The sequence below is a fragment of the Pezoporus flaviventris genome, unplaced genomic scaffold (genome assembly GCF_033815535.1).
Source record: "Pezoporus flaviventris isolate CSIRO_AGI_PZ_B2104156 unplaced genomic scaffold, CSIRO_AGI_Pfla_v1 ptg000007l, whole genome shotgun sequence".
Lineage (NCBI taxonomy): Eukaryota > Metazoa > Chordata > Aves > Psittaciformes > Psittacidae > Pezoporus > Pezoporus flaviventris.
In genome coordinates this window covers 77490869-77517508 of record NW_026892555.1, presented here as the reverse complement: position 1 = coordinate 77517508, position 26640 = coordinate 77490869, and the positions used below count along the sequence as shown (strand labels likewise).

The 26640-nt window shown below is 39.4% G+C and overlaps 1 protein-coding gene across 2 annotated transcripts in view; it reads left to right on the top strand.

Moving 5' to 3' along the window:
* Window positions 1-26640, top strand: part of CDH18 (cadherin 18) — a 274706-nt gene that overhangs the window by 157514 nt on the left and 90552 nt on the right. The gene's annotated exons all lie outside the window — the stretch shown is intronic.

Sequence of the window (26640 nt, the reverse complement as noted above, 5' to 3'; positions counted from 1 at the left end):
TCTGAATTTCTTCTCTGCCCAACTTTTAGCTGTGCCTGGGATTGCCCTGACCCAGGTGTAGGACCTTGCACTTGTCATGGTTAAACTTCATGAGGTTGGCATCATCCCACCTCACAAGCATGTCAAGGTTCCTTTGAATGGGATTCTTTCCCTCCAGGGTATCAACCGAACCACACAGCTTGGTGTCATTGGCAAACTTGCTGAGGGCGCACTCAATCCCACTGTCCATGCCACTGACAAAAGATGTTAGACAAGACCGGTCCCAACACCAATCTCTGAGGGACACCACTTGTTACTGGTCTCCAGCCAGACATTGAGCCATTGACCACAGCTATATGTTGATTATTTAAGTGATATCTCAACCAGGTAGAGATTTCATCTGACATTTTAAAAACACACTGATTATTGATTTCTTTAAAAATATATTTACACACCATCATTCTCTCTTACTAACAAATTTTGTGGGGTTTTTTTGTATTAAGTGTAACATGGTTTTATTATTCTCACACAAAAAATAGTTGACTTTGTTCTCTTTTCACAGGGACAAAACCCCACACTAAAAAAAAGCCAATGGAGTCATGCTAATATAGCATAAGCAGAATTTGACTGTTCTGATTTGCGCTTAATTATTCATGGTACTTAAATTTCAGTAAGTCCTGGTGTCATCTATCTTGTTTATCATTCATGTATTATTTTAACCCTAGGTCACTTCACCATAGGACTCTTAATGAGACTGGTGAATGTCTGGTATTCTTATGAATCTAGTGAGAGCAATGAAAAGCAGTTAACATCTTGGATTTCCATAGTTTAAGATGGAGATACATGTGCCTTTAGTTTGACACTTCTTTAATTCTTATCTCACTAACGTAAAGATCTAAACATTGTTTTGTTTGAAATTTTGCCAAACTAGCTTTACATAATAGAAAATATGTTTGGTATTGATACCTGCAACATGGTGAAAATCTTTCCATCTGCTGTGGAGCATTTTGTTCCACAGTGATTTTACCTGCTACCATCACATGTCAATGAAGAAATCTCATTCTTTTGGGATGAGCATGCAAAGCAGGGGTGGGAACGGTTGTCATACAGTCAAAACTCTAGCTTATGTGCTAAATAGTAAGTATTGCAGCAGTACAAATCAGAGCCCAATCAAGCCTTTTCTCTCCACCATGAGCAAACCTCACTTTTGAAATCATGTGCAGATACCAAATACAGAATCTTGGCTTCATGTGTTTTCCAGAGAACACTCTTTCTCCTGCTGTTGGAGAGTGGAATAGCACTTGTCCTTTTTAGTTTTTGTTTTATTTTTGTTTTCGTCTTTAGTGTAGCACATTCAGTTGTTTGTATTATAGAGATGAATCCGAGCACAGGAAGTGATTGGATCTGTGCCTATGGGACTCTTTGCTATTCCAGATGACATTACTGCAGTACCACAACTTAGAAAATCCGCATATCTGAAAAATGCATGTGCTCTCCTGTATGACCCTTTTATGGTCATAATATATAAACCATTCAAAGACAAGGGTTTGTTTGCTTGCTTAGCATATGGTGTTTGTATATTAAAAATGAAGTTATCTTCAGGTGTTCTGTAGAAATGCATGAAAAAAAAAGTTTAAAATGTTGTGTACATAAACATTGACAGTTCAATGCTTAAGTCTTCCTTGGAAATTGCTATTTGATGCGCAATTAGAGTTAAGAATAAAATGTCACAGTTTGTTGGGGAAGAGACTTGCAGTTTTGTTTTAATTCCCCTGCCCCCACCAATTAAAGTTTAGTCCTTAGTGATTTGGATGCAAAATTACCTAATTTTAAAGCTTTTCAAGTACTATCCTTTTATATATTTCTACAGATGCATTCTGGCCACCAGACTGCAGTGGTTCAGAATATCAGTTCAAGTTCTCATAAGCATATTCTGCTGCCTCTCCAGTAATTAGACAAATGGATGCATGCATGGTTTAGATTAGATTGTTCTTTTCTTAGTAAGGTTTTTCTACCTTTTTTTTTCCTGCCATGTTAGTGGAAAATGTATTATTTGACTCTAAATGAAGTTTACACCTTATTATTAAACAGATAATAAAGTGTATATACTGAAATATATTCAGAAATATTTACAAGGTATGTATATAAAGAGAGAGAGTGAGAGTAAAGCTTTGATGGAAAGATAATAATAACTTTTAAGAAATATTTTTTTATGTAAAACTTTCTATAGAATATTTACATTTTCAATTCTCCTAAGGTCAGTTTTGGCTCCCAGCCTAACTGTAGTGAAAATAACATTAATATCAAGAAAATAAATTATATAGTTGTACACAGCTGTTTAAATCCTCCTTTAATTTAAATCAGTGGAAATTGTGAATAATTTGTAGTAAAATTATTGTAGTTCAGCTATTCAGTGATGTCGAAAAAAAAAAAGACTGAATATTTTTATACTGTTGTAGTTATTGTCCTGACTGTTTTGTCAATAGCAATCAAATACTAGTTCTATCTTTGATTAACTGCATTTTTGCTTAATTTTGAAGAATATCACTTACAAATAATTCTAAAGAAAGAAATTAAATACTTTTTTTTTTGCCTGAATAGTTTGTTTGGCTCTGTTTAGCTCCTCAGAATTGTATCAGCAGTGAGTGCAGCCATCACTGAAACCAGAAGACATTGCAGCTAATCTTGAAAAAGATTAGTTCTTTCAATGTTGATAATTTAGCATTAAAGGAATAATTTGACTTTTTGTTGATTGCCAGATTAGGCAGGAAAAGTGTCAAATTAATTTCTTTTCCAATATCATCCTTCAGTGAAGGCCAAAATAAAATAAAATAAAAATTGGAAAAAAAAAAAAAAAGAAAAAAACTACAAACCTACAATGCATAAAATATTGTTTAATCATTTGCTTGGAGCCAGTGAAAACTAATATGTAATTTCATGCATTCATGATGAAAAAGTTCAGAAATTATGAAAGGGGAAAAAAACAACACCACCTTTTGCCTTCAATATAAAACTGCTTATGAATTTGTTTTGTTAATTAATTAGGATTAGAATGGGTGAAGATAACAAATCAGAGGTATATTCACAGTGAGACAGAATGAGTGTGGTCAAGGTGAGCTAGGTGAAAAACTGGATGAAGGGCAGAGCTCAAAGGGTAGTGACGAATGGGGCTACATCTGGCTGGTGACAGGTCCCCAGCACAACTACAGGCTGGGAGAGACGGGATTAAGAGCAGCTCTGAGGAGAAGGACTTGGGAGTGTTGGTTGAGTAGAAGCTCAACATGAGCTAACAGTATGCTTTTGCAGCCCAGAAAGCCAACCGTATGGTGGACTGCATCAAAAGGAGCATGACCAGCAGGTCAAGGGAGGACAGTCTTTTTACTCTGCTCTCTTGAGACCCCACCTGAAGTACTGTATTCAGCTCTGGGATCCCCAGCATAAGAAGGATGTGGACCTGTTAGCATCCAGAGAAGGGCCACGAAGATGATCAGAGGGCTGGAGCACCTCTCTGATAAAAACAGGCAGAGAGAGTTGGGGTTGTTCAGCCTGGAGAGGGCTCCAGGGAGACCTTATTATAGCCTTCCAGTAACTAAAGGGAGCCTACAGGAAAGCTGGAGAGGGACTTCTTTACAAGGCTGTGTAATGAGAGGAGAAGGGGGAATGACTTTAAACTGAAAGAGGGTAGATTTAAATTATAATAGGAAAAAATTCTTCACTAAGAGGGTGGTTGGACAAAGGAAGAAGTTGCCCAGAGAAGTTATGGAACCCTGGAAGTGTTCAAGGGCAGGTTTTATGTACTTGTTGAATTAATTTAGTTCACTAATATAGTTGCTCTTCTATTTTCACTGGTTTCTTTTAGGATTTTGAAATGTTACTGTAATTTTTCATGAACTTTGCTCTCAGTCTTGTTTTTCTATTCATGCTGCCATTAGTGTTATATTCATTGCTAAACAAATTTATTTAAATGTCAGTCAAAAATACTGCCATAAAGAGCATGCCCCTTTCAACGCAAGACATATGTACATAAGCTCTCTTCATAGTTTTTTTCCATTAAGGCTCTTGTGTTTCTCACATTTGTTAACACAGTGCCTCTTAACTAATCCTTTATTCTCCAGGCACTAGGAGACTTGCTCAGCAGTTCACCCACTGGCATGCTTTCAGCTTGGACTAGTAGAGAAGTAGTTTTGCCTTCCATGCTGGAAGCAGCCCTGCTCTGTTTTTGCAGTTGCAGCCTCACACTCCAGCACTCGCTCTCTTTCCCCTTCCCTGCCTTTCTTCTCCCTTTATTCACTTACCACACCACCATACACCTGTAAGGTCTTGTGTCCCCATACAAGAACCTCACATCAAGCACTCTTACCAGAATGTTATTTAACCCTATCTGAGAACCTCCAAAGGTACAGGCTTCCAAGTCTGTTTTGACAGCCTATTTCAGTAGAAAACTGTTCAGTTGATAAGATTTTTATTTATTTATTTTTTTCTCCTGTAAAATCTAAGGTGTTGGGTTTGGGTTTTCTGCTTTTTGGGGGGCTTGAAGCAACACATGAAATGACAGCACAGAAATGAGAAACAGGCTACTCGTGTGTAACGCCATACAGTCTACCATAGCTGTGTCGTGGTTTAAGGCCAGCTGCCACACAGCCCACTCGCTCACTCACCCCCCTGCTCCTGGAGGGATGGGGAGGAGAATCGAAAGAATGTAACTCCCACGAGCTGAGATAAGAACAGTCCAGTGACTACGGTATAACACAAAACCACTACTGCTGCCACCAATAATAATGATGATAAGGGAAACAACAAGGAAAGAGAATACAACCGCTCACCACCCACCGACTAATACCCAGCCAGACCCTGGAAGTGATCTAGCCCTTCCAGGTAATTGCCCCAAGTTTACATATTGGGCATGCCGTGCCGTGGTATGGAATACCTCTTTGGTTAGTTTGGGTCAGGTGTCCTGTCTCTGCTTACTCCTGGCTTCCCCTCCTCCCTGGCAGGGCATGAGGCTCAGAAAGTCCTTGGTCAGAGTAAACATTACTTGGCACCAACTAGAAACATTGGTGTTATCAGCGCTGTTCCCAGGCTGAAAGTCAAAACCACAGCACTGCACCAGCTACTAAGGAGAAAAATGACTGCTACTGCTGAACCCAGGACTAACTGCTTCAAGCTTTTCTGAGCTGTCATAAGGAAGGCATGGAATCTTTACTGTGAATAAATATTTCAACCATTCTCAATAAGAGTAATGTTACTGTAAAGTGGTTTTTTTTGAAGATTTGCAAAAGCACAAATCTGTTACTGCACAGACTCCAAAGCCCAACAGACTACAGTGTTACCCCCTTACCATATTGACATAGCAGTAAAGGCAGGATATGAGGGAAAAACTAAAATCATTTATGTCTCTGTAGACTGTGGTTTTATTTCAGTTCTACAGTATGGCTTCTAATAAAAATTTGTTTATTAATAGGCATTTTAAAAATAGTTAATTAGTCTGTGTTTGCTTCAGCTTACTCAGTGATGCTTTGTGTTCAGTGTAATAAAAATATTTTCCATCAGCATGGTGGAAGAATGAAAGATTCATCACATATTCTTTTACTTAGGGATTGCTGATTATCTACTAGAGAACAGACCTTCATTAGCAAAAAGAATAGGACTAGTCAGCCATACTGTCCTTTTCAGCTTATATATCCAAGATGCTTTTGTTTGCCAGTAAAAACAACACAAAAGCAAAGAAGAACCTGGTATTTTTATATGTGGCTTGTTGCTCCTTTACACTGAAGGAGAGAATTTAGATTTATTGCCTGATTTTTCAAGTGGACATCCCTGTGTGTAAAGAATTCATTCCTGGTCATGAATGTGTCAAATAGTCAGTTCTTAAAAACACTGAGACTCAACTGACTTGGAAGAGTGTTCTATTAAGGTAAAGTTTCTCACTGTTGTCAGTCCATATCTTTTCCTAGCTTAGAAAATTAAAGGGAAAACAAAACAAAAAAATCTGAGGGACATTAGTTCTTTGTAAACAAGATCAATGCAGTACAGTGCTTGTCTGCCCAAGAAACAGCCTGACATAAATGTGACTCGCATTCTACTTGTACTAAGAATAGTTACTGGCAACTGTTGATGTAGGTGGCATCAAATTCATAGTTAAGCAGTCAATCACATAGTCATTTCATATTCCTTTCTTTTTCATACCTGCAGATATTCATACAGAAAGCACAAAAGAAATAAGAATTTTAATCCTATTATAGTTTTTCAGAATTGCTATTTCACAATTCCATCCTTAGGTAAACGTTTATAGGACATGTCTTAAAATCATCAAAAGGAAGAGGGGAAAAAAAAAATAAATAAACAAATAAATATGTTCCAGATTGTGTGTATATATATGTGTGTAAAGAACAGATACAGTGTCTCTGAATATAATGGAATGTAATTACAGGATTTGCATGCGAGAGTGGTTGGTACTAAAGTGAATGAACAGAGCTTGTGTATAAATTGAAATGCATTATTTGTATTATTGCTTCTTTCAGAATAATGAACATAATTTTTGACAGATTATAAAAATCCAACAAAAAAGTCGTAGTATTTCCCTCCTCCCTGTTCCACTGCAGCAAATCCCCTCTATATAAATATTTACTACTGCAGAAAAACCAAATGTACTCTTGGTGCTTGGGAATACTGTCTCTCATTCAGAAGCATCCTTTTCTGGCATACAAATACAGTTCTAGCCAAGCTCTTTTATCTAGGAGGATCGTCACTGTCATATGGGGCTTTGGGGACAGAACGAAGGAGAATGAAGGGGGAGTTAAAGGCTTCCATAAACCATTGCTTATTTTTGAAGTAAGCTAAAATTGACACACTTACACTTCCTTTGGAAATAATGCTTTTATTTTCTCTGGGACATTTTTTTAAACTATCCAATATTAATTTGTGTTTAGGCTCTGAAGATATTTCATTACTGAGATAGTAATGTGCCGTCTGCACAGGGGCAAATGCACCAAATGCACAAATAATATATTTAAGATTAAGGTCGTACAAAAACTTCTGAAATACATTGTCCGTTCTGTTTTTCTGTCTGCTAAATTAGTAACTATTTGGATGCTATGTATTTCTGAGCTGTATCAGGATATTTATGTGTGAAATGCCTTTGTTGTTCATAGTTTAGGAAACACAGGTGAGGTAGCTGTCCTTTTAAAAATAGTCAGTCAAAGGTTGACTGGTTTACTTCCTTATTCATTAATGAAATGTGCTATGATTTTAAACATACAAAATGTGTGGATCATATATTAAAGCTAACCCCAAGTGGAACACTTAGGGTCCAGTAGGAGAAATGAATGGATCTTAATTCTGTCCCTTGCCTTGGCTACCAAAATAAGGAATGAGGCTGTGGTTTATTTGAAATAGAGTGAAGGTTGAAGAACATCACCAGTGAAACCTGTCAATGACAACCTCAGAAGTATCATATAGATTGACTTGAGGAGAATGGCTTCTGGCAAGAAAGAAAAGGATGGGACCTGTTAGGAAGGAAGGCAAAAAAGTCATTTTTCAGTTTTCTTTCTCCCCCTTTTGCACGACATATTACTGATCTTCACAATATAAATGAGAAATTGGTGTCTTAGATCAGCAGTCACACAAGGGAAGTTTACGTAAAGTGGCTGTGCAGCATTTTCCATGCATCAGCAAAGCTGCATTTGGTTCATGCATTTTTCAGTCAACGACCTGAAAACTGCCAGCTTCAAATTCCAGATGTTTATTCAAGTTACTGAATGCTATCTCAGATCATTCGGCTAACTGAAATAGTGAATGAAAGCAAGGTGTTCTTTAAGACTGTCAGTACCTATGTTGTGAAAAGTTACAGCTAAAAATGAAGTAACTTCTTAATTTCCATTCAGAAGCAAGTAAGAAACAAAATCTGACAAAATTAAAATGTAAATATGAGTACCCTCATGGTCAGAAGGAAGTTGTGTCTAAGCATCTAACGCAAGCCTATAATGAGAGACCTGTAATATGACAGTAAAGGAACTTTCTTGTCTTGTAGGCAGAGTTGCTGGGTTTTTGTTTTTTCTTTTTTTTTTTTTTTCCCCAGGCATATTACCAGTCCTCCTCCACTTACTCTGAGAAACACTGTTTTTCCAAGTTGATGGAGGAAACGGAGTTTATTGATAGAATGTGATCTGGATTGTGAAACTTTCATACACTATCAGGTGAATTTTGTCAAAATGCTGTGAAAAAAAGGAATCACAGTATCACAGTATGTTAGAGATTGGAAGGGACCTCGAAAGATCATCTAGTCCAATCCCCCTGCCGGAGCAGGAACACCTAGATAATGTTACACAGGAATGCGTCCAGGTGGGTTTTGAATGTCTCCAGGGAAGGAGACTCCACAACCTCCCTGGGCAGCCTGTTCCAGTGTTCCGTCACCCTCACTGAGAAGAAGTTTCTTCTCAAGTTTAAGTGGAACCTCTTGTGTTCCAGTTTGTACCCATTACCCCTTGTCCTATCATTGTTTGCCACTGAGTAGAGCCTGGCTCCATCCTCGTGACACTCCCCCTTCATATATTTATATACACTGATGAGGTCACCCCTCAGTCTCCTCCAAACTATAGAGACCCAGCTCCCTCAGTCTTTCCTCATAAGGGAGATGCTCCACTCCCTTAATCATCTTCGTTGCCCTGCGCTGGACTCTCTCCAGCAGCTCCCTGTCCTTCTTGAACTGAGGGGCCCAGAACTGGACACAATATTCCAGATGCGGTCTCACCAGGGCAGAGTAGAGGGGAAGGAGGACCTCTCTCGACCTACTAACCACCGCCCTTCTAATACACCCCAGGATGCCATTGGCCTTCTTAGCCACAAGGGCACAGTGTTGGCTCATGGTCATCCTGTCGTCCACTAGGACCCCCAGGTCCCTCTCCCCTACACTGCTCTCTAACAGGTCGTTCCCCAACCTATACTGGAACCTGGGGTTGTTCCTGCCCAGATGCAGGACTCTACACTTTCCCTTGTTATATTTCATCAAGTTACTCCCTGCCCAACTCTCCAGCCTATCCAGGTCTCGCTGGATGGCAGCACAGCCTTCTGGCGTATCAGCCACTCCTCCCAGCTTAGTGTCATCAGCAAACTTGCTGATAGTACACTCAATTCCCTCATCTAAATCATTGATGAATATATTAAATAATACTGGTCCCAGTACTGACCCTTGAGGCACTCCACTAGTTACAGGCCTCCAACTAGACTCAGCCCCATAGACTACAACTCTCTGGCTTCTCTCCTTCAGCCAGTTCGCAGTCCACCTCACTACCTGATCATCCAGTCCACACTCCCTCAATTTAGCTGTGGGAGACTGTGTCAAATGCTTTGCTGAAGTCAAGGTAGACCACATCCACCGCTCTGCCATCATCCATCCACCGTGTTATTTCCTCATAAAAGGCTAAGAGATTGGTCAAACATGATTTCCCCCTGGTGAAGCCATGTTGACTGCCCCTCATAACCTTCTTATCCTTGATATGCCTTAAGATGGTACCAAGGATAAGGTGTTCCATCACTTTCCCAGGGATGGAGGTGAGGCTGACCGGTCTATAGTTACCCGGGTCCTCCTTCTTGCCCTTTTTGAAGACTGGAGTGACATTTGCTTTCCTCCAGTCCTCAGGCACCTCTCCCGTTTCCCAAGACTTGGTAAAGATGATGGAGAGTGGTCTAGCAATGACTTCCGCCAGTTCCCTCAGCACCCGCGGGTGCATCCCATCTGGACCCATGGATTTATGGATGTCCAGATTGCTCAACTGGTCTCTAACCCATTCCTCATCGACTAAGGCAAACCGCTCCGTCGACCTGACTTCATCTAAGGTCTCAGGGGTACAGGGCTCTTCAGGACTGCCCGCAGCAGAGTAGACAGAGACAAAGAAGGCATTCAGTAACTCTGCCATCTCTTTATCTTCTGTCACCAGGGCACCCATCCCGTTCATCAGTGGGCCTACATTGCCTCTGGTGTTAGTTTTGTCTGCCATGTATTTAAAAAAACTCTTTTTGCTGTCCTTGACCCTTCTTGCCAGGTTTAATTCTAAGGATGCCTTAGTCCTCCTAGCTGCCTTCCTACATCCTCTAGCAGCAGCCTTATATTCCTCCCAAGTGGCCAGCCCCTCCTTCCATGACTTGTAAACTCTCCTCTTCCACTTGAGCATACCCAGCAATTCCCTATTTAGCCACGCAGGTCTCTTGGCCCTCTTCCTTGACTTCCTACGTGTCGGGATGCTCCGATCTTGAGCTCGGAAAAAGCAGTCCTTGAATGTCAACCAACTATCTTGGGTCCCTTTACCTTCAAGCAGCCCTGCCCATGGGATTTCCCCTAGCAATTGCTTGAAAAGGCCAAAGTTTGCCCTGCTAAAGTCCAGGGTTGCAATTCTACTTGCTATTCTACTAGTCCTGCCACACAAGATCCTGAACTCCACCATCTCGTGGTCGCTGCAACCAAGGCAGCCCTCAACCCTTACTGCTTCAACCAGATCCTCCTTGTTAGTGAGGATGAGATCCAGCAGCGCTCCTCTCCTGGTCGGCTCATCCACCATTTGCATGAGGAAGTTATCATCCATACACTGGAGGAACCTCCTGGACTGTGGCTGGGTTGCCGAGTGGTCCTTCCAGCAAACATCAGGGAAGTTAAAATCCCCCACGACGACCACGGCCTGTGACTGTGAGGCCGCTCTCAGCTGCCTGTAGAAGGCCTCGTCAACTTCCTCACCCTGATCTGGTGGTCTGTAACAGACACCTACAACAGTATCCCCCCTGCCAGCCTGCCCCTTAATTCTCACCCACAGACTCTCAACTTGCTCATCATCTGTCCCTGGACAGAACTCAGTGCACTGTAGTTCCTCCCGCACGTAAAGAGCAACCCCACCACCCCGCCTGGCTGGCCTGTCTTTCCTGAAAAGGACATAGCCTTCCATGACTATATTCCAGTCATGTGAGCTGTCCCACCACGTCTCTGTAATTGCCACCAGATCATAATCTCCTGACTTAACACAGGTTTCCAACTCCTCCTGCTTATTTCCCATGCTGCGCGCATTGGTGTACAGGCATTTCAGGGAGCGAGCTGAGCACACCGATTTAACCCTAGGATTGTAGGAGGCCTCCCAGTCTTCATTAATTCTGGAGCGCTGCCCCACTGGGGCAAGCCCAGCTACAACCCCATCCCCCTTCGAATCTAGTTTAAAGCTCTCCAAATGAGCCCTGCTAATTCGTGCCCCAGCATCCTTTTCCCTCTGTGAGACAAACCTTTCTCACTTGTCATTGTCCAGACTGGTGCCCTATAAAACCAGCCGTTATCAAAGAATCCAAAGCCCTGCCTGTAGCACCAGTCTCGTAGCCAATTGTTCATGAACTGAATCTTCCCATTCCTTCCCACATCAGTGGAAGATGGAAGGAGAGAGGAGAAGATCACTTGAGCCCCAGACTCTTTCACCATCTGCCCCAAGGCCCTGTAGTCTTTCTTCATCCCCCTCAGATTGCGGGAAGCAGCTTCCTCCCCACCTGTCTGGAAGACCAGCAGCGGGTAATAGTCTGTCGGGTGCACCAGGTTGGGGAGCGCCCTGGTGATATCCCTGATCCGGGCTCCAGGCAGACTACACACTTCCCTATGATGAGGGTCAACTCTGCATATCGGGCCCTCTGTTCCTCTCAGAAGGGAATCCCCTACTACAATGACCCTTCTTTCTTTCTTAACAGAGGCAGTCTTGAGGTGCAAAGTCGACTCCCTTTTCCTATGTGGCCTTGTGGGCTGGCCTTGCCCCACATTCTCACCTACCTCTCCTTCAAGATCCAGGGCCTCGAACCTATTACGGAGGGACACCTGGGGAAGCAGGGCAGGAAGGGGGGAGGGTTTCCCACGACGTCGAACTGGAACTCGCTTCCAACCCTCGTCATCTTTTTGGTCCCCTACCTCTGCGCAACAGCTACAGGGCAGGGGCTGCCTCGGGCCATCCCCCTCTGTGTGAGAAGGCAGGGGGTCCTTCCCCTTTTGGGGGGTATCTCCCTGGAACAGTTTCGACTGGCCCGCCAGGGAGTTACTCCACCAGTCGATCTCCCTTTCACACTCCCTGATGGTCCTCAGTGTCTCAACCTCCTCCTTAAGTCTTGCCACCAGGCTAAGCAGATCTTCTACCTGCTCACACCTCACGCAGGTGGAATGCTGTCCTCCCTCCCCCACCAGCAGCAGGCTCTGGCACTCCCTGCACCCAGAGACCTGAACAGCCACGGTCTGGGACGGGGTCTCTGTCTGAGTTGCTGTAGTCACCTTACTGCAAGCTCTCTTTCTGGAGGCAACCATATTGGTGCGCAGTCTGGGACACCAGCAACACGACCTGCTCGTTCCTCCCTGTGCCCGGTGGGCAGCGACCGGTCGCTCCCCTCTCAAAGGCTTTTTCAAGGCAAGCAGCAGGGGAGTGGTCGCCGTCACCGTGGGAACGCCCCCCGCCACGTCAGCCTCTCTCTCGCAAGGGCTGCTGGGGCTTCGGGGATCGGGAGATGTCGGGAGTTGCGATGTCTCTGCGCTATCCCTTCTGATTTTCCTAATCTCCGTTGACCCTCGCGTCGCTGAAGCGTGCCGGCTGTGTCTCTAGCTAGGCTAGCTCCAATCAGCTGACTGAATGGGCATCTACTTGATGGTACGACTACTCACATTTGGGAAACCAAAACAGAGGTGCTGAGTATGGTAATGAGATAGCTGTGCAGATTTGTTTACTTGAAAAGATACTGTGTGGGTTGACTCCTTCTTTAAATCCATTTAGAGGAGAGGTCAGTTCCACTGGTTAAATTATATGAAGCACTAATGCATCTAGGGAAAGTTACTTTACATAGAAATTACACCTCAGTTAAATATTCCTTTGCGAGTTTCTCAACCAGAATTTCAATTACATCTTGATTTGTCCTAGCAAGCCATTCAGAATCTTTTTGAAAATCTTGTGGAGGAAAAATGACCTGTTCCCTTATACTCTGAACATGTAGAGAAAGAGTCAATTTACCTACATTTTAATCCCAAATAGAAGGAGGAATTGCTTTTTTTGAATATCTAGTGTATAATTTGTTTCAGGCTGCCTATTAGATAGCACTTTCTGAATATGATAGAAGACATTAATTGATTTTGTAGTTCAGTGACACTAGGATAAGTGATTCAATCACACAGCTTGGCTTTGAGACTTGTTTTCATTTTTCCTCTTTTTGATTTGAAAGGTTTATATATCAAATATGTAGGAGGCACTTGATGGGAGAAACATACCATGCAACACATAATTAGTATGATGAATGTATCAGCCAGTGTCTGCCTTTGGTTAACTTACTGGATGTTAGAGTAATTACATTAGCTCCATAGGAGGGAAAGCAGACTGTAGGTGAGAGAAGGAGAAAAGCTTAAATAAAAATGTTCACTTTAAAGGGTTAGTTGGAAACCAGCACTTTGGTAATATAAAATAAAGAACAGTTTGCTTTGACCAGTGTTAGTGTAAGCACTGTTTATCAACCAGTAGCTGTTATTGCATATTATTCAAATGACACATGTAATAACTCATATAAGATCCAACATCTGTTAACATGTTATATTTGTAATCTAATACCGGCTTTTTCTTGCCCAGGAGTTCAATTCCAGCAACCTGTGGTCTAGTGGAGAATTAATAAATTCACTACATTAGCCCCTTCCCCTTCATTTCTCTCACAAACGTGTGCTTAACTACTGAGGGCAGTGCTGTGATCTGATTCTTGGGGAAGCAAGGCTGGCTTATTTCTGTCTGGTTTTAAAAGATGTCTTCTCTTGCTGTGTGTTATGACATTTATCCAGTACATATAGTTCCTTCATCCTTGCTCTTATGTTAAAAAAAAAACAAAAAACAATGTGTTCTGTAGATATAGTTCTCATAAGGGAAAGTGGGGGAACACATTAATTTCCTTGTTAGTGTTCCTCCAAGTTCTAATAAATAAAATGGGAAAATTACTATTAGAATTAAAAATAATAAAAAAAAAGAAAATCCTGACAGTTCCTGCCACCAATATAGGTATTAGCAAAAACTGTTGAAATAAAACCAAATGTGCTGAAACTAATCATTATATAATGGAATTATCAAGATAAGATGGTTTTGCAAGTCTGTACCCTCTCAATTCTAATATGCACATGGTTTAATTTCCACAGACTGTATTTATCAGAGAAGACTCTTTATTAATGCACTTCATGGCCGTTTCTGCAGTAAGCTTATGCAGTCCTTGAAGTTTTGTTTTATTCTTTCCAAACTCATACACAGCTCTAAGTCTGTGCAGTTATACTGAATTTACTCCTGATAGAATCACTGTGAAAGCTATGGCACGAACTTTGGCTTTAACTATGTCTTGGACTTCTGGCTTTAGAGTTTGTTATCAAAGACTGTGATAAGATGTAGCTGCAAAGCTATGTTCTGGTTACATATTGATATTCCTCCAATACTGCACATTCCAAAGCAATTTCTATTTTAATTCTTCTCTAGTAAGAAAAATACTTCGGTAGCTCATCCTTACCTGGGGGTACTGGTGGATGAGAAAATGCTGGCCATGAACTGACAGTGCACGCTAGCAGCCCAGAAAGCCAACCATGTCCTCTGCTGCATCATAAGAAGCATTACCAGCAGGTTGAAGGAGATGATTCTCTCCTCTGCTATGCTTTTGTAAGACCCTACTTGGAGTACTGTTTACAGTTCTGGGGCCCCAAACACAAGGATATGGACCTGTTAGAGCAAGTCCAGAGGAGGGCCACAAAAATGATCAGAGGGATGGAACACCTCTTCTGTGAGGAAAGGTTCAGACAGTTGAGGTTGTTGAGCCTGGAGAAGGCTTCATGGAGGCCTTATTGCAGCCTTTCAGTACTTAAGTGGGACTTACAAGAAAGATGGAGCCCAATTTTTTAGCAGAGCCTTTTGCAACAGGACAAGGGGTAATGGTTTCAAACCAAAAGAGAGGAGATTCAGACTAGATCTAAGCAATTTATTTTTTTTTTACAGTGAGAGTGGTGAGATACTGGCAAAGGTTGCTCAGAGAGATGGTAGATGCCCCATCCCTGGGAACATTCAAGGCCAAGCTGGACAAGGTTTTGAGCAACCTGATCTAGTTGAAGATGTTCCTCCTCACTGCAGAGCGGGTTGGACTAGATGACCTTTAAAGTTTCTTTCCAACCCAGATAATTCTATGATTCTACTGTTCTACCAAAAAAAATCTAAGCAAAAGTGGCAGTCAGGATAATTCAGTGTCAGAGAAGGCTTATTGAGAAATACTGTGGTCGTTAAGGAAAATTATTATAATTGTAAGATGGGGAGGGCTGAGTTGAAATGGATGTGATAGGAGTGATAAATCTTAGCAATTGTGGCAGTACAGATAAAACCACCTGTTGTTTTAAAGTATGAGATTTAGCTATGATCTGTAAAGAGTTTATATAAGCATAGTCACTTCTCAGGACAAGACTGAAGAGGGAAGTCTGACAAATAGCAAAGGGCTTTGCTATCAAAGGCTTTTAACAAAAAATAGCTTTAACAATATAAAGTTAGTTAATCTACCATCTAGGCAGCGAGCCTGAAAGACAAGCATTGTGATTGAACAGCTTTTTAAGTCAGCATGCTATATTCTGTACTAGCTATAAAAAACACTGTAAAACTGCCAACTCACCTCTGACAGAAAATTGCAATACTCAAGCATTTTAGTTACACGCATGCATGTTTTTCTCACAAGGTCATCAAGATACAAAAATAAGAATTTTGTTACTGAAAAAAATCCCCCTTATGCTTTTGCATATGTAGTGTGCCTCTATAGCCTACAACAATTCTGTTGGAAAAGCCTGAATATCTGGAATTAAAACACTTTGTACAGATAATTCAGTTTTATTTGTTCAGAAAGGTCTTTGATGTGAATCTTATTTTTACATTTGTAAGTAGTAATTCAACTCAAAATGAAAGAATTTAGCATTACTAGTATAGACATCTTCAGTATTAGTGATCTTTAGAATCTCTTCATAAAGATTCCTGAAGTTGATTTACTTTCATTCTGACTATGAATGGAAAAATATTTTCATATTTCAAACTTATACAGATAAAGAAAAACATTTTCAAGAAATGTTTGAGATATGTCAAAAATAATGTCAAGAGTTCTAGTCAGACACTTTTTCCCATGTCCCTTCAGTGCCCATGAAGGAATAGTATCAGTAACTGAAGTACTGATAAGAATAACTATCTGTAAATGATACTATGTTTTATTACTGCATCTATTTGCACAACTTTAAATTTATCCAGCTAATAACATTGTGCAAGCATACTTACATAGTGGAAGGGTTTAGGGTTTTGAGAGAAAGGGAGATTGTATCTCCTTCTCACCTGGGAGCAAACTTTATGTAGTTTGGCTCCTGAGCAGAAAATAATTAAATTGGACAGAAGACAGCTCCATTTCTATTTTGTAATTATAGTTTAAAGAACAGGAATTACTTTCTTCTTTTCTAAGGGAGAGCTGTGTTCATAGTTGTGAAAAGCTACTGAGAAATAGTGCATATTTTATATGGACAGCTCTCCAAATGCAAAACAACTTGGAGAATGTGTCCGAAACTAGCAATAGCTTCTTTTTGAAAAGTTATATATTTTAGCCAAAAAAGTGGGATTTGTAACTGAACAGTTTCAACAGAAACCTATGTCTTAAAAGTTATATATTTAAGTCATATATCATGCGGGTTGTTTCCCCTCAGGTTGTAAATACATTAGAGTAATGTGACACACACTTCATACACATCTGTATCAAGGATGAACATAGAATTTCAATGGTTAAGACTGCCCTTTAATTTATTGCCAGAAGTTTTATTGCAACACATACTATATAAAGCATAAGATGGCGCATTTCAGATTTTCTCAAAAAACAAAAAAAAACAACTTTACAGTATTCCCAGAAATAGGCCATTGCTTTTTAAAATGTTTTATGGATCAGTTGTTAGAGATAGGCAATTCTATCTATATCGGACAATTCAGTATACAACATACTAAGCCTGTATAAGACAATTCAGTGTGCAACATCTTTGCCTGTCTGACTTGGTTTCCTACATTTTTCCTCCTTAACTCAGAGATTTTTTAATACATTTCATCACTAAACCATGGCCTTAAGTGCCATGTCTAAATGTCTTTCAGATATCTGCAGGGTTGGTGACTACCACTTCTCTATGCAGCCTGTTCCAATGCTTGACAACCCTTTCAGTGAAGAAATTTTTTCCTAATAACTAGTCTACACCTCCCCCGGTGACACTTGAAGCCATTTCCTTTTGTCCTGTCACTTGTTACTTCGGAGAAGAGCCCAACACCGACCCCAGAACATCCTCCTTTCATGTAGTTGTAGGCCGTCAAGGTCTCCCCTGAGCGTCCTTTTCTTCAGGCTAAACCTCACTTCTCCCAGCCACTTCTCATAAGACTTATTCTCCAGGCCCTTCACCAGCTGTCCTAAGTTCAGCTGGAGCAGTCATTTTTCTCCTTCTTAGTAGCTAGTGCAGTGCTGTGGTTTTGACTTTAGCCTGAGAACATCGCTGATAACACCAGTGTTTTTAGTTGGTGCCAAGTAATGTTTACTCTGACCAAGGACTTTCTGAGTCTTATGCTCTGCCACGAAGGAGGGGAAGCCGAGAGGAAGCAGAGACAGGACACCTGACCCAAACTAACCAAAGAGTTATTTCATACCACAGCACGGCATGCCCACTATAAACTTGGGGCAATTACCTGGAAGGGCGAGATCACTGCTCTGGTCAGGCTGGGTATTGGTCGGTGGGTGGTGAGCAGTTGTATTTTCTTCCCTTGTTGTTTCCCTTATCATTATTATTATTGGTGGCAGCAGTAGTGGTTTTGTGTTATACCGTAATCACTGGACTGTTCTTATCTCAGCTCGTGGGAGTTACATTCTTTCGATTCTCCTCCCCATCCCTCTGGGAGCGGGGTCAGAGAAGAGGGTGAGTAAGCGAGCTGTTCTGAGTTACCGGCTGGGCTTAAACCATGACACCAGCTTTGTTGCCCTTCTCTGGACCTGCTCCAGCACTTCAATGTCTCTCTTGCAACGAGGGGCCCAGCGCTGAACACAGTGTTCAAGGTGCAGCCTCACCAGTGCCGACTACAGGGGGATGATCACTGCCCTAGCCCTGCTGGCTACACTATTTCTGATACAAGCCAGGGTGTTATTGGCCTTCTTGGCTGCCTGGGCACACTGGTGTGGCTCATGTTCAGTTGGCTGTTGACCAACACCTCCAGGTCCTTTTCCACCAGACAGTAGAAAGCGTAATACCAAACAAGGTTGTTAAGGCTACATTCCTTTTTTATTTTTATTTTTTTTAATCTACACATTGGAGGGATTGGTTTGGAAGTCTCAAACTAAGGCTTCTGCATATTTTTTTCAGTATTTCACTTGCAGTGATATTTGATGCAAAATAATATTTGTGAGTTTTGCACATGAATTATGAAAGTCTCAAGAAATTTGGGTCAACCTATATCTCCTCCAGTTTTAAAGACCTGAGTAGGTGAGAATTTCTGAGAATGCCTCAGAGGAGTTATGCCTTTGGGGTTTCTTACTGCTCATCATTTTGGACATCATGCCCAAAGTTGAGCTCTGCTGCTTTTGTTTTTTTCATAAGTGTACATTTCAAGACATTGTATTTCCTTTACTTGTTTTGAATTGCTGCAGAGATGAATAGAAATAATGGCACAAAGCCATAATTCTGCATGAAACAAATGATTGTCATTTCTCATTCAGTTCATTATTCATTTATACATGTAAACATAATCATACCGTTTATACCAGAGAAACCATATCATTTAGCTTTGAAAAATGTGATCACTCCTCCTTCCCTTCCCTCCAGAATTCCTTGTTGAAGCCAGTTTATTTAAGCAGAATTTGGTTTCATTCTTTTGGCTCTGCAACTACTCTGTTATTGTGGAGCAATAATATGCCAGCTGCACAGGGGAAATACATACCAAGCATGAACATTGCATTCAAGTAGAGGATTATAAGAGATGACTGCAAATCCATTATGCTTGCAGTATTTCGCCATTTGACAAGTTTGCACCTGTGTGTACTTGTTTGAATTATTTCTGAGTTATTATCAGCATCTCAGTCTTTTAGGTGGGGAACGCACCTAATGATCTGGAAAATTATTTCAGTGTTGCTCAACAGATGTATGTGAGAACATAGTGAGTGGTACAGTAAACTCTTTTCAGTTAACACCACTGTGAAAAGGATGAAATGCAGTTATAATTGGCACACTGTGAATAAAATATCAAATTAATCTTTTTTCTCATTAAATCATTAAAACAGTAGAAAAGGATAGTACTACCCTACGATAGCATGTTTGTACATAAATTTCCTATAAATATACTTGTCATATATAGGAAATGTCCTAAATATAGGAAAAACTATAGTGGGATTGTTAAAGAACCCAGGTTGCCTTATTAAGAAATGCCAGCTTTCTTAATGGATGTCTCTAAAACGCATTAGACCAACGTGTCAATAATGCTTCTACTATAGTTTATCCTTCCTTAGGGCAGGAAGAGACTTACTTCTCTGTGATTCTTTTACTTAATACTTGGGCATATCCATTTATGGCAGTAAGACTTGATGTTTGAAAGTGATATTCTTGTAGATACTATCCACATAAAGGATAAAGAGTAATTCAGGCTGGTAAATTTTGGAGGAGGGATGATAGAGACTTTATTATTTTCATTGCTGTCACAATGATTTTTGTGGTAGAATACTCCTTAGCTTGCAGGAAAAGTTGTTTTGGTTTTTTTTTTTTCCCCACCTGGAAAATATACTGTTTTTTATAAAAATGTGAAATGCAAACTTTTCTATTTTTAAAATTTGTTACTTAGTAGGCAAAAATAACAAAGAAGTGACTGAATGAGTTTTCTCTTGAGATCAGGTTTAACCTAGCCTGGAATGAATATGCTTGCTCCTCAGCTGTCTTTGGATGAGTGAACTGAATGGACTGCTGGGAAAAATAGGTAAATAGCAAAACACAGAAGCACTAGGAGGTAGTAAACACAGAGTTCACTGAGAAGAGGATGTGGTCTTATATTTCCATCTGACATTTACAGAAATAGGTATTCATCAGGCACCTACATATACAAACCATAGTTGCTTTGAGCATGGTCAGTAAGTTCATTGCTTTCAGGAATCACCAAGCTACGGAGCATGTAGCCTTATTTTACAGTAGACAGCCTTTTTACTCCCTGGATGCATTCTTTCCCTCTTTCTGTTTTTTTTTTTTTTTTTTGGATGAGTCCTTTTTTTGGTTGAGTTACTGTAATTCTTGCATTGTACACTACTCCCAGTATTCTTGTTACTCAAATGAGCCCATTTTATTAAGCTCATTTTAAACATCACCATGCTTCAAACTAAGATAGGTAACCACAGGAAAAGACAAACACAAAGTGGTCCTTTTAACAATGGAGAAATATTCACATATTTGTGCATAGAGAGTTTGTGTTTAATGTCAGAGACCACAAGGGTCCTTCCATAGAGAACAATCTTTAGAGTTCGATGATCTTCACATTATGTTCTTCACCAGCAGTAACTACACAATGAACACCATTATCAGGAGAAGTAAGGCTGAAAAAAGCTTTATTGGAAGATTCAGTAGGGCTCTGAAACATTTCTGAAAGCAAAACTGAAGTTTTGGCTGGTGGCTGCAGAGGAGTACTGGTAGAACAGTTTTTGTGTGTAGCTAAGTTTTTTAGAAACTGATAGCAATGCATCCACATGTAATTAGAAAACCTTCAACTTCAGATTTGAGTCCTCCACAGTACAACATGGAGAATCAGGACTCCAGTCTGTAGATCACTCTTTATGGAAGGACTAAAATAGAGCTCTATATTTCAGACTTCAAGAAACTCTTTAAAGGTAGATAAAAATTTAAACTGTTACTGCAGTTTGAGAGAAGAAACTCTTCGTACATTTTCATACTGTTTGCTCGGTATATCTCTTCAAATATTGCACCCAGTAAACTCAGTAAATAAATCTATAATTACCAAGATTTTTTTTTGTGTCATTATAGAATATGGATTTAATTAATAAATCCCAGGTGCTGACAACTCAGTCTTTTTATATGCCTTTATGGTAACAATGGTTTTACAACAGAAAATAAAAAAAAATCCATTTTGACATATTTAAAAGAATTTATGGTGTTTATGCAGGACTGTCATACACAGATATGTCTGCAGTCCTTTGCTAGAAAGGGTTTTCAAAAATGTTTCTGGGAACATGTACGTAGAACTGGGATATCCTTAAATAAGGTTCCTACTGATTTACATATGTAAAGTTTAAATAAATAGTGAGAACTTGCAAAATGCACAGAGCTACAACCACAGATATTGCAAGGGAAGACATTCATATCTCTGGACTCCTAAAGTGCAGCACTTTTCCTGAAATCAAGATGTAATGGTATTCTACGTGTGAACTGCAGTGGTCATACTCTGACAAGTGCCTTTCTAGAGCTTGAAAATGCAAAGGGAGAATAGCTATGAGACAAAAGGGGAATAGCTATGGGTCAAAGGGGTTCGCAGTCAGCTGGCCAGGACTGCTTTCTAATCATTGCTAAGTATTTGCATTACAAGTACTTCATAGAAAAATTGGAAGGAGCTCTGGGCTAGAAGTATGTGCAGCAAACTGTTCATCTTCTGCTCTGTGAAGCACTAGGTCAGTCAGAGGCATCCATTCAGTCCCAGTTTACACTCCACCTGGCACTGATGAGAAACATGGAATGAATGCTGAATGATAGGCCACCACTGGTCTGTTTGCACTGTGGTCCTAAATGTTCTGCTAACCATATGGTCAGTATTATTTATGCAGTCATAAATTATCAATAGTTAACATTATCCAAGGTATGACATAATAAATGATGGAACCCCTGCTTCTCACATCTTTTACTCTAGCTTTTAGCAAGGCTTATCACTTTCCCCTGTTTTCACAGCAAGAATGAACCTTTAAACATGACTCTTGTAGTATTCTGAAAAATATTTTTTAAATACAAGAAAATAATGGTAAAGTCAATATTTTGAAATATCACCCAGTGTTAGGTATGGTTTCTTAGGGATAAGTGGGTACACTTAAGTGCAGGCCATGTTTCTAACTAACTTTTCTCAGGCATTTATGTTTGAAAATTACATCATATGTTTGAAAATTATACCTTTTATCTCTATTGTTTTGCTATCATATAAAGAAAATATTTTCGTAGGCCTTTTTTTTTTTTTTTTGAGAGAGAGACCAGAGCCAGCGGGTTCAATGTTTTGAGACAGCTTTTAGAAACTTTTAATATCTTGTTCTTGGAAAGAAAAAGAATATTGTTCAAAGCGGAGCAATATAGCTGTGTCCTTTGCAAACTATGTATGTGTAAACCATTGAATTATCTTCAGTTTTTGAGGATATATGGTGTCTCATTGTCCATTTGATAAACACTATCTTTTAAAAAGGGTAATAAAAACCTGTTCTCCAGTCTTTCTGTAAATGGCTTCTGCAACACACTTTGTAAAGAGCCACAAGTGATACTGTATTACTGTTACGTATTGCCATGCTACTGCTGAACCCAGGACAAAAAGTCTGATGCATCTCAAAGTATATGCCGTTAACACTCCTACCAACCAGGAGAGAACCTCTTTTTAACAAGCTACTCCACTAATTCAGTAGTCATTTTCTTTGTAGCAGTGCACCTGTAACACTGAAAAAAACACAGACTTCTGTGTCTTACAGCCAACTGTAAAATTTATTGTACTTCTAGGTAGGGATTTATCTTTTCTCTGACTAGATCGATATCTAACTCTCAGGTCAATAAATCCTGAATGAATCTCAACAGAAGTCAATAGCCACCTATTATGTCACCTAATAGTCAAAGATTTTGTGGGTGTTGGGTCTCAGAAAGAAAACAATGTTTGTGAACGCACATATCAGAATTTTTATTATAGGATTTTTTAAATGTAATCCATATACTATCATCTTTTTTTTTTTTGTCTGTGTCAGTCATAAAAACTTTGGTACACTTAATGTGTATTAAAAGGTATTTATTTGTGATCTACTGTGTTTCCTTAGTCAGTGTTCTGTTTATTGAAAGTGCAGGTTTTAGACATCTTTTCTCCTATATAGAGTTTGAACTAACATTTTTCATTGTGCATATAGATTGGGATCTTTTAATAGTGCTAAGGTTTCAAGTTTTTCTTTTTTTTTCCAGAGAATGTTACAATATTTTGTTTCTAGGATGTTTTTTTCTTTCAAAGACATAAGGAAACCAGTTAATTATATTTGTAAGGTAGTTGTTGTAACATACATACATACATATATATATTGACATTCTGATATACTAAAGCTAGCACTAAAGTACTTTCCTTTGCCAAATGAAGAATTTTTGCTAATGTCATTTTCTGATTAACTATTTGCTTTAAACAGACATTAGCTTGCATGACCCCTATCATAACAGGTGGAGCAGAAATAGTTACATTGTCATTCAAGTACCTAGGATACATGGAAAAATGTTTCACATTTCCATAGTGACACCATTCTCATTGTATTTCATTTGCACTTTACAAATAATGACACTTAACTGTTGAGAAAGGATGTGCTCTAAACTACTTAAAACAATTATAAATTATGCTATATGATCCTTAATGTGTTATGCATGAGTCAGTGAAGCACTGTGGTTAAGTGGGATGCTCGTAAGTATGGAATGAGTAAGTGTCACAGGGTGCAAACAGCACAACAACCATGTAAATTGTAAATTGGTCTGCTGGCTAAGCAAACTTTCTCACTAACAGATAATCTGAAATATATGTCTTGATCTTGTCTGCCAGTTGTAACTAAATCAATTAGCAATTTTCAGAAATTTTGTCCATATGTGGGATCTTTTCAAAATAGCATGTTGCATTCAGTTTTTGAATTAGCTGAACACCATTTTGACCCTATTTGAAAGGGTTGTTTTTTTTTTTTTGTTGTGCATATAGTCTTTGTCTCTTTTCTTGCCCTCTTATCATGGTGATATACTTTGAAATGAAACGACAGTATTATTCATCGTAATAGGCAACTGTGTTTATTATCTCCACTTATTTAGATACATTGTCATGTACTTATTAAAAGGTTTAATTTGCATAAAAGTATAATTTAATAATAACAGATGAGAAATATGAAGTCAAGTCTGTGGCTTCATCTTTATTTTTCTTTCCATCATGAAGGAAGTAATAAGGAGCTTTGGGTTATGAGTGAAATATTAGCAGCTTCAAAATTCAGCTATTATTTTGTCATTTTCATTCAAGCTATAGATTAAATCCATTTTTATTTAGGCCAGAAGGTAAGTGATACTATAAGAAGCAATGTTTGATACTAGGGGTCAATACTATTTGTATTTTAAGATGGGTATTTCTAAACTCGTTCATATATGTAGTTTTCAGATAGGGAATTAAGTAAATTCCCATCTGCTGTATTCACAGGTTACTGAATGCATCCCCTTTTTACTTAATTGTTTTGTTTGCCTTGTGTAATAATGTTGTCCCTTCTCACCAAGGAAGGTAAATAGGTAAATATACCTGTAAGAAGTTTACAAAAAGTTGTCATCAAGGCAGAATCATCATGAAAGGAAAATATTCCACCTGTGCTCTACAGGGATCAATGTAAAACCAGCTCTACTCAGCTTCTGTCTTTGTGGATTAAAGTTTAAAAGATTAATAAGACTATTGCTAATAAAATTTCTGGAAGACACAAAAATGGCAGAATGATTAAAAGAACAGTGCATTCTGCCAAAATAAATTAGATTGTTTGATCACCTGTGCCAGTCTATGCAGTAAAAGCAAAGACCTACACTTAGAACTGAGTAGGATGGAGCTATATCGAGGAAGCCCATAGCTACGTAAACTAAGAGGAAAGCAGCTCAAAATGAGTTTCCAAAGCATAAATAAGCCAAAAAAAATCAATACAACCCTTAAACGTATTGCTTATATATTGCAAAAAGATTAGGGGTGAGGGTGTAACTTTATTGAAATACCAATATTAATTTCCTGTGTCTGTAGTTTTCTAAAATTTTTCAAAGCTGAAAAGAGCAAATAATGCTATGAGTGGGAGAAAAGGCTTTAGAGTAAAGAGTTTTTTACTGTTTAGTTTATCAGAAAGGTTAGCTTCATGGGAATATAGCAGTACCTTTACAAGGAGAAATACTGAGAACTAATGGTCTGAAAGAGGGCAACAGGAGTTGGTGATTTGAAATTGGAAGCGCATACTACCACATAAAGTCCGGATCTTTGGCTGTATGATTAATGACTGGAATATTCAGTCATGGAACTAGGTGGCATCTTCTACCTCTTCATCACTTCAGTTCAAAATTACTTGCTTTCAGGAGGATGTGCTTCAGCCAAAATCAAGCTGCTAGGTTCAGTACAATCCTAGTTCAGTTAATGGCCTCAGTGCTGCAGGGGATCTGGTGGTCCCATCTGGCTTCTAACAGTGACTCTGTTAGAGACAGAATTCACCATTAAACTTCATATCTTAATATTTTGAAAGAATATATTTTGACTATGAATGTATCAGGTTGCATAAATTATACTAAAAATCCAAGTTATACTTTGATTTCCTTCCGAAGTTAGGATTCTTCTGCTCAAAAGAGTCTAACTTTTGAAGATATGAATGCTTATAAACACCACACCTAATTAGGTGCAGAGCCATGTACTGTGTTTGGGGAAAAAATGCTGCTTTGTTAAACAGAAAAAGAAACAGCTAGTTTCCTAGTCAGAAACCTAGTGATTAGCAGTGACTACTGCCCACCTCTTGAGGTGCCAAGTGATGGCTGCCCCCCACTGACTTCTTTTAGGGAATCTTAAAATATTTCTGGAAGCTGAGAACCCCTTTTTTCCTTACAGTCCAGTTCATGCCTGTTTTGTTTAGATAGTTATGTAAGCTGGTTTCCTTTGGTTAGAAAATATTTAAAGAATTGATGCTGTATGTCTTACTGGACGCAACTTAATTGAATGGCCCTGTATTTTACTTTATTGTTACTGTGACAGCAGCACCTCATTCTGTGCCATTTCTGCTGTTTCTGTTTAAATATGTTTCCATCCTGTCTGTACTGCAATCTCATAAGTGTTTTACCCATCATGATTAAGTCTTCTTTGCTACTTTTAAACACAGGAAAAAAGTATTTCTAGACAGTACTTCAAGTTGCAGCCATACAGCCTGCCAGATCCCAATGGAGTTGTGCATGCAAATTCAGGTTTCTAGTCCAGCCTTGACAGAGGTCGTCAGGCTCTTAGAACCATGTCTGTACAGCTCAACAGAACAAATAGACGCCTTTACCTTTTCAGCCATACAGAGCCACAGTGGACATAGGGTTGCTAAAAGAGTTTGGGTTGTGATTAGATAATGACATCTGCACCAAAAAAAAAGTCTGTTTTGTTTAAATGGTAAATTACCTTAAAGTTTGAAGCAGATGTCTAAGTCAGTGTGAAATATCGATGTTTACAGGAATGACAACACAGTGGAATAAACCAACAATCCACTATCTCTAAATCCAGAAGATATCTCTTCCATACCATAGTGATTTGGAAATAGCAGCAGTTTGAAGATGATGGGACGAGTACAATTCTTCAATGGAAAAACATCCCTGATTATAATGTTCTGCAGATTAAACCAGCCCAA